Genomic DNA, 17,065 nt, shown 5'->3' with positions numbered 1-17,065 from the left:
ACCAGTGCGAGCGCTTGCAGGATGAGGAAGTGGTAGAGTACTGCAGTGCCAAGCTGAGCAACACCCAGCTGAGGTCGGCCAGGGGCTCTGTGCTGAATACACCACCCAGCCGCATCAGGTAGCAGGGCAACAGCGAGCATCAGAGTGTGCTGCACCCAGTACACCTCTTGCTCCAGTGGCAGCAGCCGTGTGTTCAGCACCGGAAACAGCAGGGCCAACAGGGACCGTTCAGCGCAATGGACGTGCACTCGAAACAGCCCAACCGTCAGCAGGCGAGACGTGGGAGGGTGCGCCAGCATTACTATCTGAAACGTTGTACGTCTGGCATACATTTTGGCCATCTGCAGCAGCAGTTGATTGTTCATAAAGTACTCGGTACCGCTTAGTTAGAACAGGACGGGTCCAATGATCCTCCACTGTGTTACAGGGTCAGATGTACCTCTGCAGCTGCACGTTGAACTGTAAGTGTGGCGTGGGACCAGGGGGTGAGTTCCTGCTCTGATGAGGCAGCGAGTCGTGCTATACAGGAAGGCTTCAGCTGCATGGCATGTCCACACCCTCCCGGAAAAGGTAACAACAAAATATTCTCTGTGTGTGGCTAGAAAAAAATTTGTATCAATAATATTTTCTAGGGGCAAAACTGTGATATTGTAGGTCTGGCACGTAAAACCCACAAAATATTGTTGACTCCTCTCGAAGACTTATCAAAAATGGCCGAAATGGCTGGATGACAATGCCTCATGGACTGCTTTGATGACCTCCGGCCTCGGGTACCCTCCCAGGGTCATCACCACTCTTGTCCGGCACTATGAAGAACTATGGTAGCGTTGCCCTTCATGTGGTCGATGTGCCACCATTTGTCAAATGACTCCTCAACTCTGAATGTCCTGTACTGAACTGTCTCCCTGACCTGTATGGCCAATTTATGAGAGACATTTTACATGCATCTTGAATATTATAGTACATGTACGTATTTTATTGATTTTATTATAAAAATGAATCATTCCACAGAAGAATATTCCGGGGGTTTTTTTTGCCCCTTTTTATGCTAGTTCTTCAGCTTGCGTACCAGTACCAGAATTAAACCTGAATACTATGATTGCCAACAGTTGTTACAGTATCCATGGGGACTCAATCTAAATGATTCTGGTGGAGCAACACACAAAAGAGGTCATTTATGCAAAATGTAGTGAGACTTTCTTGAGTAAGAACATCTTGCCCTCATGCACCCTATCATTTAAGGCAATCCGGTATGACACCAACTCAACATGTTTGTATTCTTCCAAGTGATCCACAATGAGCATTGTGCTTCCACTAGATGCATCCATGACTCACTGCTCTTACTTTCATGCGACTGTGCACCAGCTATAATCCTGCTGTGTATGCAAACAATTTTCTGTTGCCAAACAGACTTTTTTGTGTAATTTCAGTCCATATTCAATGGTCTAAAATTCAAACCCATGTCAAGCAGGCAAGCTGATGCATTTATGGGGAGTGCACTTCGAGACTTAGAGTGACACTTCAGCCTACGCGGTGCTAAATAGAAAAACAGAGCGCACTGGCTGGGAAAAAGGCAACAGACTAAGACTGCGTTTTTTTTTAAGATTTATAGGTTAAACAGCAGTATTCTTCTAAAAAAGCTATTTTTCAATGTTGTATTAAAAATAAAAACAACAATCTAGCATAACCCTTTATCTAATGATGAAACATAAAAACTTAATCTAAAAAAATACTATAAACATGAAATTAATGAAAATGGAAACTGCACCATTAGTTGCGCACACGATAAACTCGTTTTTTATTGTGCTGTCTTGCTTCTTGTTAAACACCAATTATTTGTTAGAAGCTGCTCAACTAAAACAAATTTCTGTGTCCTTTTTTACGCATTATATTTTTGTGCAATTGAAACCAGATTTGGCCACATTAGATTTGGCAAAGTGTGCCATGTGACCATAGCTCGGCATACTCACTCATGAGTACACTCACACTCATTTGAACGCTGTGAGTGTGAGTATGAGTGATAAGGGGCGTGAGTAGAGATGAGTATGAACGTGAATGAGTACTCATGAGTGGTGAGTAGAAGTGAGTATGAATGTGAATGAGTACTCATGAGTGTGAGTTAGTGGTGCAGAACTATTGGTAAATTGACTATCGATAGCATCGATAGTTTTTTTTTAACTATCGATAGTGTAAACAAACTATCGATAGTACTACTACCGACAAACTATCGATAGTCCAATCGGTAATACCATCGGTAATATTACTAGCAATATTACTGCCATGCGTGTTTTAGATGCGAAGTATCTTATAGCGGAGTTCAATCCGGTGGTGGTGGTGGTGGTGGTGGTGGTGTGCGGCGTGACCGCCCTTACTGCGCATGCGCATCCCCTCTCCCCTCCCCCCTCTCCACTTTCTCTCTGCCATCCCCCTCTCCCCTTTCCCCTCTCCCTCTCCACTTCCCCTCTCCCCTCTCCCTTCCCCCTCTCCACTTCCCTCTCCCCTCCCCCTTTCCACTGTTCCCCTGAAACGCGCGGGCTAGACATGCCGAAATTCTCTCCTGCGCAACGCCGCGATGAGCACCAGCGCGTGCGCGTCCCCTCCCTCTCTCTCCTCTCCTACGCATGGCCCCCCTCTCGCACGCCTGCCGACTGCGCTAAGGGAAGACAAGACCACCTAGCGTTCCTCTTCGCGTTCCACGACGCGAGGTCGGTAGCATGCCCAAAGAACGCCAACGGAACGCGATCGTGCAAGTGCTCCGGCTTCGCATCGCCTCATGGTCCCCTTTAGCGGGAAATGGTGTATTTATTGCTTTGTTTTGATGTATTCGGGGTTTCCACACAAGACTATTCGCAGCGTTTGATGCAGACAGCACCGCAATGTTTTGAGAAGCATCGCGATTGTTTAAGATCATTTTCTTAAGATTACGCGCGTGGACGCTAATAGTCACATTATTCGAGAGCTTACGCAAGGACGAGCGATAATGCTGGAAGGACTGATGTCTGATGTATAAAAGGCGAAGCGTTCCACCGATTATCAGATTACTCTACGGCCGGCGACTGTTCTAACCCATATCAGTGCGCATCAGGTATCGCTTGTATTTCGATTTTTGATTTTCTGGGCACAAGTTTCGCCCAAATAAAGAGCTCCGTATTTCCCAGGCTTGCTGCAGCATTCTTCACCCTCACAAACCACGTGACAGTACTATAGATAGTGGTGCGAATAATGATGCTGTTGCTGCTGGCCATACTGCCAAAATATTTGCGATTGCCTACTATCAGTTTCACCTTAATTTATGACCAATTTTCGGCGAGAGAAATAAATTATATCGGCAGTGAAAATCGCAAAATATCTCCATGAGTAAATTCATATTCAAAAGCACGCGTTACACCTTACAATTACCAACTTAGTTCTTGGTAATTTCTTTTTATTTCGAAAGCATAAATTGCAATATAAAACCACCTGTAACGGCTTCCTTTCCGCTACAGCTGAACAGCTTGACTTTATGATCATGTGTCAGCGAAGCACTCAGGTGAAGAACACAAGCCCATCAACTTTCTCGCCCTTCAGCCGGCTCCTCCGGCTGCACTATGTACCACGAGTGCGAAGAACGAATCTGCTGCAATGAGTTCGCGCTGTTGATTTTATACTATCGATAGTACTTACTATCGATAGCTCTATCGATAGATCTTTTACCATCGTAGTTCGATAGTCACTCCGCTGTCGATAGTATCGATAGTACTATCGATAGTTCTGCATCACTAGTGTGAGTAGAAGTGAGGTATGAACGTGAGCGAGAACTCATGAGTGTGAGTAGAAGGAGTATGAACGTGAGTGAGTACTCATGAGTGTGGGTAGCCATGGAGGTGAACGTGAGTGCTCACGAGTGTGAGGGACTGAGTGTGAACGTGAGTGAGTGCTCATGAGTGTGAGTAGACGTGAGTATGAACGTGAGTGAGTACTCATGAGAGTGAGTAGATGTGAGTATGAATGTGAGTATTGACGGGTGTGAGTGGACGTGAGTATGAGCGTGAGTAGACTTGAGTTGAATGTGAGAATGAAGTGAGTGAGTGCTCATGAGTGTGAGTAGGCGTGAGTATGAACGTGAGCACTCATGAGTGTGAGTAGATATGAGTATGAATGTGAGTGAGTACTCATGAGTCGTTAGCGCATAATTGTTTTTTTTTAACATGGTGTGAATGCTCTTTAACACCAATACTCGCAGATTTTGGTGCTCTACTTGGTGCCTTTGATCTCGAAACCTCATATGAGTTATCAGTGGTCGCAATTCAGTAAGGATATTTTTAATGAAAGTGGTGACAGTGGTGACTCACACGAGATGTTTTATCAAGAACTTCCCGTGAAATAGTTTGCAGGGGGGGGGGTCAACCTGCCCCCGCCACTCTCTACGTAACTCACACCTCTGATTAATAATATTGAGCTGGCATATGAACGCTAGTGCTTTGAAGTATGTGTGCGTCGGCATGAGCATAAATGTGAGCCGACATACGGCTGATAATAAATGCTGAGTTGTGTAGATAGAACCATAGGCTGACAAAGAAGTGTGAGCTCACTCAGACTCACTCAAGAGCTTATTTGCGCTTAGGGCTCACTTGGACTCAGACTAACCAAAAGTTCCTCTACCAAACTCACTCGGACTCAGACTCACTAAAATATTCTGATCGGATCACTCGGACTCAAGCCGAAATATTACTCACCCGGACTCAAGACTCAAGCTTGATCTGAGTCTGAGTGAGTCGACTCATGAGTGAGTTTGCCGACCTATGGTGGTGAGTAGACGTGAGTATGAATGTATCGAAGAATGTAAGTGGAAATGAGAATAAACATGAGTGAGTACCTATGCGTGAGTTTGAAGTGAGTATGAAAGTGTGTATCAATGAGGGTGAGTGGAGTGAGTGAGATCGAATCGATGAGTGTGAGTAGAGTGGGTATGAACGTGAGCGAGCGCCGACGAATGTGAGTAGAGGAGTAGAATTTCAGTGAGCCCGATGAGTGTAAATATAAAAGTGAGTGATTTGGATTTAAAACCGCTCTTTATGCAACGCACCGTAGCTATATCACCTATGGCATGAGTGTTTTGCTTTTACAATTTCTCAACGAAAACAAATTTTAACAAAAAAGAAGGCGGGAACCTCGTTTGTAATAGTCGCACGCTATGCGCGAATGAAAGCACTCCTGAAAATCACAAATTGCTCCCGGAGTAAGCCGGCTTTGCGCGGCATATCCGGCGCCTAAGCGCACCCATCGGCAGTCATGGGCACACCGTGAGGGGTTATTTACCGCGTCTTTTATAAACGTAATCTGTCTCTAAAGACTCAGATAAACACATGCGAGTGCGAGCGCCCGAACGACACCGAACGCGCGCGGACACCATCTGCCTTGAGATCAGACATATCAAATGATATAGAATCACCGTACATAGCACCCACAGAGGCACGTACGCTCATTCTGTTCTGTTGTAACGCATAACTTCACCGCAGATGCAGGCAAACCCTGAAAACAGCAGCCAGAAATGAGTGTAAAAGCGTGCACGGCGGTGGCCCCGGCAACGCGTGCCATCGGTATTGGCCACGAGATCGAGGAAAGTCGGCACCTAGCAGCGAACGACGAAGCGTGGATGCGGGTGGCCCGCCACCGCTCCAGCAGCAGTGTGTGTTTTTGCTGGAGAATTCGATGGAAGTTGCAACGGGGATTTGCTCGACATTCAGTAAATGCACTCTTTCTTTTTTGCAATTGAAGGTCGCAGAGCCAATCGCTTTTATTTTTAGGGGCGAAGCTCCTAAAGCCGTGGGTCTGTCCTTCCTCTGTGACCGGTTTGTAACCACCTAGTTGGGGCCACCTCTAGCTCGTGAGAAGCGCGCGTTCTGGTATGCAGTAAAGAAGACGACGACGTTGACGAGTGAAACTCTCGTGCGTGTTCGCCTGTATGGCCTTCTTTCTTCTTTACTGCGCGCGTTCTGGTATGCAGTAGAAGAAGAAGACGACGTTTCAGAAGTAACGTGCCATGAGGCTCCCTCTTGGCATGCTTTCTCTTTAGCTCGGAGTCGCCAGATGGAAGACAAGGCTGCGGAATGGAGGGCACGGAAGGCGGCGGCAGCGCGCGCTCGCAGACAGAATCCTGAGGTGACAGCCCGCGAGGCCGAAGCTGCACGTCGACGCCGCGAAGCAGATTCCGCCGTTCGAGCCCGCGAAGCCGAAGCTGCTCAACAAGCTGCACGGCTGCGGCGAGAAGACCCCGCCGTTCGAGCCCGCGAGGCCGAAGCTGCTCGACAAGCTGCACGAGACTTAGCAAAGAAGAAAGAACGCCACCCAGGTGAACACGCATGAGAGTGTCACTCGTCAACATCATCTTCTTCTTCTACTGCATACCAGAACGCGTGCAGTAAAGAAGAAAGAATGCCACAGGCGAACACGCACGAGAGTCTCACTCGTCAACGTCGTCTTCTCTTCTACTGCATACCAGAACGCGCGCTACAATATCTTCCACGAAGGACCACACTCGCCAATGCATTGCCGTGCTGCAACGCGAGTTCGCTTCGCCCACTCATCATCGTTCACCACGTGGATATGCTGTGATTTTTTTTTTTCTAAATAGATGCGAAAAGAATTCGTTTAATGCGAGCGCACCACATACGCTTGTCTTCTAGCTTTCCGGCTTAGCAAAGACAAAAAAAAAAAAAAAGTTCCGTCACGTTGACTAACGAGAAAACAATGTTCTGGCATGGTTGGTCGCGGTGCCTACTGCAGTTTGTTGAATCGCCCCTTGCGAGGCAGCTTATCCTAATCAAATACGCGCTATGGTAACTTCAACTTTGGTACTATATCAGGCCTCAATCATTACTGGAAGATCCGTTTAAAATTAAAGAAACAAATATATCAGCATGAGCTGTGGTTCATTCTAAAAGACAGGGCGTGCAAACAAGGACACAAGAAAGAAGTCAGGGCACCACAAGCACGCCCTGTCTTTTTAGAATGAATACTTACCAACTAGCTCAGCTCTCTGTTATTCTGAGCTGTGGTTATCACCTCGCTTTCGGATACTCGTTCATCGCTTATATGGTCCGTCCGTTTCTGGCTCGCGAAACGGTATTTTTTACTCTGCACGAGTTCGTGCACAAACTGGACGACTTTCGGCGCTTATATATTTCTACCTCGAAACACTGAGAACGCTTCTTGTAGTTGGGTAAGCGCGACGGAAAACGCGCAAGCAACAGTAGGTAAGGCTAGGTGACTCTCGCTTATAGGACTCGCAGCTAGCGTGAACAAACCTTGCATTCACGGCGAAGGTGGCGCACGGAGGATGTAGGCCGCATTGCATACTTGGAGAGTCAGTTCATTTACTTCTTCGGGATACAGGAACCCAAGCTCAAGTTTGGGGCGCGACGACAGTGCCGCGCTGCAGCTCTGGAGAGAAGCTCTGGCGCAACCGGGTGCAGGCGCCGACTCAACCTGTTTGTAGGCAGCGGGAACATGCGCGCGCGCGCGCTGCACAGTCGGTGCGGGGCACTGGGGCACTGTGCCGACAGCTTGGCACGCTGAACCGAGAGGCTTGCTGTGCGAAGCTGCATTTCCACGTTGGCAGAAGCGACCCCGCGGAAGCGCAAGCGAGGTCAGAAGTATTGCGGTGTCGTGGCACGCGATTCACGTCCCGGTCGTGTCACACGAGAAATAAAGGCGGCAAGCGTGGATAGCTGACAGCGCTGTCTCGCCTTCTATTTTGGCCGTCTGAGTTCATCGCTTTCGTTCGTTTCGACTACCTGAATCGGTACGTAACGCGGCGCATGCACGCAGCGACTACAGTAATGATTACTCGCTGTCTTCTCGCATTGTGAAAGTCCATGCAGTTACGGCTGTAGGTGAAGCAACCTTGTGTTTTGATTCCCCGTGTTCGTGAGACCTACCCGTCGTTGTTGAACGTTCACACTCGAGCGTTGCGCGGTTGGTTGAATTCAACTGAACTCGGCACATTGCCAGAAGTTCGGCGCCTGCAATTCACGCGTTGGGAAGGCTACTTTATCATGCTGGAATGGACGTCTGTGCATTTTCAGCAAGCTTTGACATCGTTCTCCAGGTTTGCTTTGTTTTTGTCACTTTATTAGAGTGGTATCCACTTAATACATGCTTTGCAATTGCAACCTTGAAGTAACCACCTTCTGACTGTGCGATTTTCTAGCCGCGTTCGCGCAGCAGGTTTTATATGCCTGTCAAGTCGACATCCTCATAAAGAGAGTGCAAGCATGACGCGAGAGCCGAAAAAAGAGGCGAGCAGTTCATCTTGCTTCACAGTGGGTATTAAGCTCAGCTAGCTGCCTCGCGTCTTAATCGGCAGGTGATTCTCCAGCGGCACGGAGGACTTGACTCTAACCTTCTCAGGAAACAGTGCCATGGCCGTGTAATTTCTTTTTTTCGCACGCCGAAAATGTTTGTTCACGAAAGTACACGGCTGCTACTGTAAGCATGTCATATCAAAAGACAATCATATGATTCGTAGTCCACACCGCCGAACATCGATAGCGTGTACAGCTTCATTTCGGAGTGCATGTGGACCATTATTCCTCTTTAACATGACAGAATGAGACTTACCTCGGCCGCGAGATCGAGCGGAGTCGCCGCCTGGCGGCTACTGGCTGAAGCGTGCCTAGTGTGGATTGCTCCCTGCGTCGTCTGCTAGCCACGTCGTGTTTGCACGTGCGCGTAGCGTACGCCATGCACGTCCTCAAAGGGTGGTTTGTTCCGTTACGTTAGCGCAAGTTTAACTGCTTGTACGCGTGTTTAACACGATGTACAGAAACATTTGACCTTGTTTGGCTGCATATGAATTGTAATAAGATCAGTAAGTGCACTTGTCGAGAGTGCTGTGTATTGTAGTCGTACCCACCGCTCGCCAGAATGATTTCAGATTGACTGCAGCTTTGGTTCAAGCACATCGTAAAGTGCACTTGGCATCGTCACAAACATGAGGAGTATTAAACAATGCGTGAATGTAGCGCTTTAGCGACTCAGTGTTAAAAAAAGAACGAGGTCCAATAGTCCATGCAGGCATGCACTTTCCCGTTGTTGTTAGGTGTATAACTGCGGCACTGTAGTTTATCGGTTGTGCTTAAGATGTCCTTTTATTGTACGGTCGTCGTCCCCTAATGATATTTCTATTAAGTAAAGTCTGACACTTTGGTGCTTAAGCTGTCCCCTGAAGAAACAGAAAATGGAATAACACGGAAGTGATAAAACCGAGTTGCCGTGCGCAATTTTAACTTGGGGCGAACTTTATGCGAAACACCAATGTCCTTAGATTTAGGTACGCTTTAAAGAACCCAGATGTTCAAAATTGTGGGTATTGCCCTTCGCTCTGGATAAGGAAGACGCTACGTAGCTCGGGCTCACGCGCTCACGGCGGAACGGCGGCCGGCAGTCGAGACCGGGACTCCCCCAGTAAAGGTGTTTTTCCTTGCTCTGCCTCAGTGTACTTTCTGAGGGCTTCAGCCGACCCTTGGCCCTGAGCCTACATTTGGCACCCGTAACGTGGGGCCGGCTGGTAGTTCTCGGAGAGGGACGCGGAGGTCCTCATGTGGCAGGCTTAGTTTTTTTTCGCGAGTCTTTTTCCTTTTCTCGTTAGCGGTTGTGGTGTGTTTCAAGATCTTGTTTGCAGCCTCGTCTTGCGTGAGTACGTTTGTTTTCCATGGACACCCGCTCGACTCGCCGAGCAGCCTCGAGGACCGATGCGGACGGGCCTGGAGTCGGGAATGAGGCGGGGGCTGATGGCGCGGCAGAAACCGGTGGTCAGCAGCCATCACCTGGCGGGACTGCTTCATCTCGGGATCCCCCCGTGCCTCTTCTCGAGACCGCCCGGGCTTGGCTCCAGGACTTTTTTGCCTTTGTTGCTCCCTGCGCGACGCTCTCGCACGCACGCCGCCCATGGCGGCCCTGCCCAAGTTGGATGTTCCAACGTTTACCGGGCACGCCGCCGGGGCTTCGATCACTGATTTTCTCGACGACCTCTCCGTTTACAGGTCCGTTCACGGCATCTCGGAGCTCCAGTTGCTCCAGCAGGTTCTGCCCGTTGCCTTGACAGGTGCCGCGAAACGATGGCGACGTCTCCAGCCCCCGTTCCAATCCTGGGATCAGTTTGTCGCGGCCTTCCGAGCAGAGTTCCTGCGGTCGACTACGACTACCGTATGCGGCGTGAGCTGGATGCCCGCACGCAACATCCAGACGAGGGTCTGCGAGAATATGTTTGGGCAATGCAGGAGCTGTTCCGTCGGGCTGATCCCACCGCTCCCGAGACCGTCAAGGTTTCACACGTTCTGCGGCGCTGCCATCCCCGCTTTAGGCCATACCTTTTTGGCTATTCATTTCTCTCCCTAGACGAACTTGCAGGCTTCGCTCGACAGATTGCGGAGACGCTCTCTTGGGAGCAGCACTATACGCCCCCACCACCCGCCGACATTGTTCTCGAGCCAGCCTGCGCCTGGAGGGAGACAAACACTGAGACAGTGCCGTCGCACTGTCCCCAGCCACGAACTTTCGTGGCGGGCCCGGACGGAGAGCTCAGCTCTCTTGGCCCTACTGGCGGAAACTCTCCGCGGTGGCAGGGTCCTGGACTTCCAGAGCGTCCCCGACCGATGATCCCCTGCCACCAAACCGGTCCGCTCCCTCAGACCGGCAACGAAATCCTCTGAACGCCGGAGGTCCCTCTCGTGCCGCTTATCGGCCGCAGGCACCGAGAGGTTATCGGGAAGACATGAACCAGGCTGGCTCATGCTACAGCTGTGGTCAGCGTGATTACGATAAGTTATGTCAGACTGCCACATGGCCATCCATGCGGAAGGACATCATCCGTTACGCGCGAAGCTGCCCCGTCTGCCAACGGTGAAACCACGTGGCGGACTCCCACCTGGCTTGATGCAGCCAGCACTTAGCCAAAGTCCCTGGCAAATCGTCGCGTGTGACGTAATGGGTCCTTTTCCCCATACACCTAGGGGCAACCGTTACCTCTTAGTGGTTACCGACCACTTTACAAAATGAGTCGATTTATACCCCTTGCCCGTACTAACTTCGCGCAGGATTTGGCATTGTCTTCTCGATGTGTTTTCCAGGTTCGGTTTTCCACCACAGTTGATAACGGACAACGCCACGTACTTCACTAGTCGTACATTTGTCAAGGCATGTTCAGCGTTGGGCATCAAACTCAAAAAGACATCGCCATATCACCCACAAGCTAATATCACCGCACGCGTTAATCGAAACTTGAAGGCGATGCTCAGGGCGAACACCACGGAACATACGCAATGGGATGTTAACCTCTCAGAAATGGCGTTTTCTACGCGTACCACGGTCAATAGGTCCATGGTTATACACCCGCATTTCTTAACTTCGGGAGGGAGCTTTCATTTCCATTAAGCCACACCCTGGTACCATCGCATCCGTCTTACCCTGACACCCGTACTTTTACAGAAGCTCGGCGAAAGCGTCTTTCCAATGCCGTCGTTGCTGCTCGCGAGCAATTGGATATGCAAGACTCGAGCAAGCACGTCAATACACCCCACCGTCGTCACATTCAGTATGAGCCCGGCGATTTAGTTTTGCGCCGTGCACACTATTTGAGCAACGCATCTAAAGGTTTCTCGGCATCCTTAGCACCTAAGTGGGAAGGTCCATTTAGCGTTTCACAAAAGCTTGGTAACTTATCCTACCGTTTGAAACACACCACAACCGGAAAACTCATAGGACCAATACATGTCTCCGAGCTTAAACCTTATATCGCCTAACTCCCCACTTGCTGGCACATTCAACATTGGAAGCTGCAAGATAGCAAGTTCACGTTATCCTCGTAGCATTGCACGCCAGCTCTTTCAGGCAACCCTTACAAAAGTGTGTTTAGACAGTCTATAGACTGTCTAAACCCATTTTTAGACAGTCTATAGTCTGTATAAATATATTTTTGTAAGGAAATGCTCCGCGATCTCCAGATGCATTGTACCCGGCGCCGGTGGCCTTCACCGATGTCCTCCGGAAGTCCCGTTCACGTTCAGCCCCCTGGGACAGGTCTCCCGCTGTTCGTGGGCCTCGTTACCCGCCATCGAGAGGCGTGTCCGCACGGTCGCAACATGGACCGTCCTCGACTCTACCGACCGTCCCGTGGCCTGGACGTCGCGTCTCCCTTGGGAGATCCAGCCCCGCCCTTACTTGGCGACCCACCGCTCGATGCTCCAGCCGTTCCGTGGACTCCTTCTCTCAGATCGGCACCCGATCGAGCCATCGCAGCCCTACACGGCCAAGGAGACCAGGATCCTTTGCCGGGTCTCAGAAATTTCCCGCCGCGCCCACAGGACGGCTCCCTCCACCGCCGCCCCGCCTCCTTGCGGCAACAATCCGGGACACCATCCTTCGACCACCGCAACCACCGCCAGCTCCAACAACCGTCGAGGCCGCCGTCGCTCTCCTTCGCTCGGCCCCCGGACCTCCTGGCGCAGGGTGTCCTTCCAGCCCCCACCTCGGTGCCACCCCCTACCCTGCCACCACAGCCACCGTCGATGACCTGCTCGATTTCGACGAATGAGCCCCTGCTCATCGAGGGGGAGGGGGTAGTGTGGGTATCGCCCTTCGCTCTGGATAAGGAAGACGCTATGTAGCTCGGGCTCACGGTGTAACGGCGGCCGGCAGTCGAGCCCGGGACTCCGCCCAGTAAAGGTGTATTTCCTCGCTCTGCCTCGGTGTACTTTCTGAGGGCTTCAGCCGACCCTTGGCCCTGAGCCTACAAAATTAATCCAGACGGAGTGCCTTACATTTATGTCGTATAATTGCACGCAAAACCTTATCTTTTTGTACATTATCTAGAGTGTTTGTGTGGCGTTGTTATCGATTGACGGAAGGCAGCGGACATTATTTGTTTGAAAAAAACATACTTGTCCCACAAAATAGCCGGATCTTTATTGCACCCCTGTAATATACGTAATCAATCGATGAAAGCTCTGTGCTGAACTGTTACCTTTTTACTGCTACTGGAGCAAGAACAAGTATGTAGATGATAAACGTCTCCGTAGCGCCAAAGCGCTGTCAGCCTCGTAGCTTACCTGACTAAACTTATCAATTATCCTACATTTCATGGCGAATTGAATAAGAAAACAAAATGCGTATGCGCATTCGTCCGAACAGTGGTATTGAACACATCGCACAGGAATACGGGCTTTCTTTCTTTCTTCTTTTTTTGTATCCTGATGAGCAGGAAGTGAACACTAAAGTACTTCAGTCGCGCTACAGCAGTGCGCAGTAGGCGGAACACACGCTGAACATGTACAAATAAAACAACAAAAAACGTCATATAATGCGAAAACACAGACTGTCACCCCAGGCGAGGATCCCTTTGGCAAATTGCGCCTTTCACTTGTTATAGTGTATGGGCTTCGTGCATCGATTCGACACTGAAGAGCTTAGATATATTACCAGTAAGCTGAAGCCAACGCCTTTTATTCGCCGACAATCAGCTCAAACCGCTCACAACGAAGCGCCGCGGTGCATTTGTATACGCGCCGCCGACCGCCTATCCACACTACCGCAGCGACGGTGCTGCCACCTATAGCCCGACCTCGTGGCGATGGTGACGAGATTTAGCCACAGTGCGCATGCTGGTATAAAATTCGGTTGCGACATTACGATGAACGAACGATCATTTGTTGATCATTTTTTCGGCGCAAAAGTTATCTTTGCGCGCGCGTGGTGGTGGTGGCAGTACGTAATAAGAGAGGGGGGCAGATCATGTTTAGTGTTAAGAGACGGCTGTCTTTATGCCTGATATGTACCATGAATTCAAGTGGTCATCAATAAAATCCGAATGCACTGATGACCACTTGTTTATTGTTTCCTTGGTAATTTTGATAATTTGGCATTCTGTTAATTCGACATTTCCCTTGAACCAGTGTTAACATCCGCGGTTTGTCCCTAAGACTATCCATTACAAACTTACAAATTTGCACGTTCGGATGTAACGAGAATATATGAGAGATCATCTTAGATGCGAATGCATACAAAACGTCCAGTGTGACAGACAGATGTGAATGAGACCCGGCGAGGTTGAGTAGGTGTGAGTGGTAATGATCGAAGATGGGAGCTATTAGACCTTGTAGTGTGCACGTATCTCACAGGAGTACGGCCACTGGCGTGGGTTCGGACTTAGCGAGCCACCGGGCCCGTCTGCCGTCGCCTCGCGTAAACTAGCGCGCCGCTGCACACGCATGTTCGAGCGCAAAGCGCCGAGCGCAGTGCGGCAAGTACACAGTACTGCTCTTTATTGCCTGCGGCAACACCACAAAACGCAGTAACGCCCGCTCCCAAAGGCGGGGAGAAGCAAAACAGGCTTAACCACGCCACGGGCGAAAGTACAACACAAAGGGTTCCTCTAGCACGTCTCCGCGGGCAAAAGGTTCACGGCAACACGCTGCAGAGGGAAACGGTCCCTCGGACTATGCTGCGTACTCTTACCATCTCCGACCACAGGGCCCAATCGCTCGAGCAAGGGCAAACTCCGCTCGCGTTGGCTTCGATAGGTACGGTTTCGGCGTAGTATGACCACGCGCGAACACACCGCACCGCTCTTCAGCCTAGCGTTCAGAAAAGGTAACGTAAGGTAAGCGCTCGCCGCTGGTGCAAGACACCGTAGCGAACTCCGTCCGAGCGAGCCCAAAACAAAGGAGCCGACGGACGGGAAAGAAACACGTGCTTACCCTACGAGGTCCAGAGAGTCTGACCCTCGCGCCGCGCAAAACGTCTCGCGAGACGCGAGCACGTGAGACTCGAACGTGGCGCCACCGTCGAGATCCGGCGCCGGGGTGAAGGGGGTTAACGACACCCCCTCGCCCAGCTCGTAGGACGGCGGAGGAGGGGAGCGGCATGATCGGACATGAGGATGGCTGAATAGGCGAAAAACCCGTGCAGTGGCGACGGGCAAGCCTCAATCCCCACAACCTGTAAACGCGAGTATCTGTGAACGGGAGTGTACTTCAATATGGACATCAGGGGCCGCATGTGAGTGTGAGTAGAGCGGAAAGCTTGGCATGTTCATTCATGAGTACTCATTTCAAAGGCATGAGTGTGAGTATGAGTGAGTGACGAGGGATGCGAGCAGCATGAGTATGAAGGCAACATACGAGTGTAGTAGGTGTGAGTATGTATGTGAGTGAGTACCCATGGGAGTGAGTAGACATGAGTGAACGTGAGTACAAATGGCTGTGTGTAGGTGTGAGTATGAACGTGAGCACCGGTGTGAGTAGGCGTTAGTCGGTACTTACTAGTATGAATGGGTGCAAGTATGAACTGAAGGCGGAGTGAGTACCGGTGGGTATGAGCAGGTATGAGTATGAACGTGAGAGAGTGCCCACAAGTGTGAGTACCCTTGAGTGTGAACGTGAGTACTTATGAGATAGTGGGCGTGAGTATGAACGTGAGTGCCTATGAGTGTGAGATGGCGTGAGTGTAACGTGAGTGAGTACGAGCAGATGTGAGTAAGAGCGGAGTAAATGCTATGAGTGTATGTAGGGGTGAGTGTGAACATGAGTGAGTAGGTATGGAGTCAGTGCACGTGAGTGAGTACCAATTAGTGTGAGAGGTGTTACTGAATGCGAGTGAACCTTATGAGCGTGAGGGGCGTGAGTATGAACACGAGTGAGTACCAATGGTCGTGATGTTGAACATGAACGTGAGTGAATGCCTATGTGTGAGGAGGTGTGAGTATGAACTTGAGTGGGTGTGAGTGGGCGTGAGTATGAATGCGAGTGAGTGCCTATGAGTATGAGTAGGTGTGAGTATGACATGAGTGACTACTAATTGCTTTAACTTGGCGTGAGTATGAACGTGAGTGAGTACGTATGATTGTGAGTATGACGTCAGTGAGTGCCTATGAGTGTCAGTAGGCGTGAGTATGAATGTGAGTGAATGCCTGTAAGTGTGAGTATGAAGTGATTGTGCCTATTGTGAGTAGGCGTGAGTATGAACGTGAGTGAGTGCCTATGAGTGTGAGTAGGCGTGAGTATGAACGTGAATGAGTGTCTATGAGTGTGAGTAGGCGTGAGTATGAACGTGAGTGAGTGTCTATGAGTGTGAGTAGGCGTGAGTATGAACGTGAATGAATGCCTATGAGTGTGAGTATGAACGTGAGTGAATGCCTATGAGTGTGAGTAGGTGTGAGTATGAACGTGAGTGAGTGCCTATGAGTGTGAGTAGGCGTGAGTATGAACGTGAGTGAGTGCCTATGAGTGTGAGTAGGCGTGAGTATGAACGTGAGTGAGTGCCTATAGTGTGAGTAGGCGTATGAATGTGAGTGAGTGCCTATGAGTGTGAGTAGGCGTGAGTATGAACGTGAGTGAGTACCTATGAGTGTGAGTATGAACGTGAGTGAGTGCCTATGAGTGTGAGTAGGCGTGAGTATGAGCGTGAGTGAGTGCGGAGGCGGAAAAAATTGGTGAGTATTGAGTATTCTCTTACAGTGCCGACCTATGCATGTGACACTCTGTGCAGATACAGCTCTACTTCTACTGTTACATGTGTTCTATAGAAAGAAATACAAAAAAATGAATTCAGCGAAATTTAACTAAACTCATCAACATTTGCATCAATATATTCATAGCTGTTTCCTGTCTGGCAACAGGCCAATTTCTCCAGAGCACATTTGTGGATGTACCATGGCCCAGCAGGCACGATTTTCAACCAAGTGGAAAATTACAAAAAAAAGTCCTGGTTAAGTGTAGTAGCAGTAATGCCTCGAGCTTTAGCTTTAGATTAAGTCAAAGCAATGTGCATTGAGTAGAATGGCAAACTAGTTTATGAACCATTATACATCTTTACTTCATCAAACTAGACATTTGCATTTCTTTCGGCTGGAAAATAGCAAAGGATCGAAATAACAAATGCTTGATCCCATAGAGGCTCCAATGAAGACCTTCATGCCAGAGAATATAATTAGCCAGAGCCCACTTGGTTTGCCTTCTTTTACTGGAACAGCTTCATCTATGAAGTGTGCTACAGTAAAAGCTCGTTAATTCAGAAAATTCAGACGCAT

At 49.6% G+C, this 17,065-nt stretch overlaps 1 pseudogene; it reads right to left on the bottom strand.

Moving 5' to 3' along the window:
- LOC119386303 (transmembrane protein 164-like) overlaps positions 1 to 17,065 on the bottom strand; it is a 48,855-nt pseudogene that overhangs the window by 9,476 nt on the left and 22,314 nt on the right.

This window comes from Rhipicephalus sanguineus, chromosome 3 (assembly GCF_013339695.2).
Source record: "Rhipicephalus sanguineus isolate Rsan-2018 chromosome 3, BIME_Rsan_1.4, whole genome shotgun sequence".
Classification (NCBI taxonomy): Eukaryota; Metazoa; Arthropoda; class Arachnida; order Ixodida; family Ixodidae; genus Rhipicephalus; species Rhipicephalus sanguineus.
Note: the sequence above shows the minus strand (reverse complement) of the source record. Positions and strands in the feature narration are given on the sequence as shown.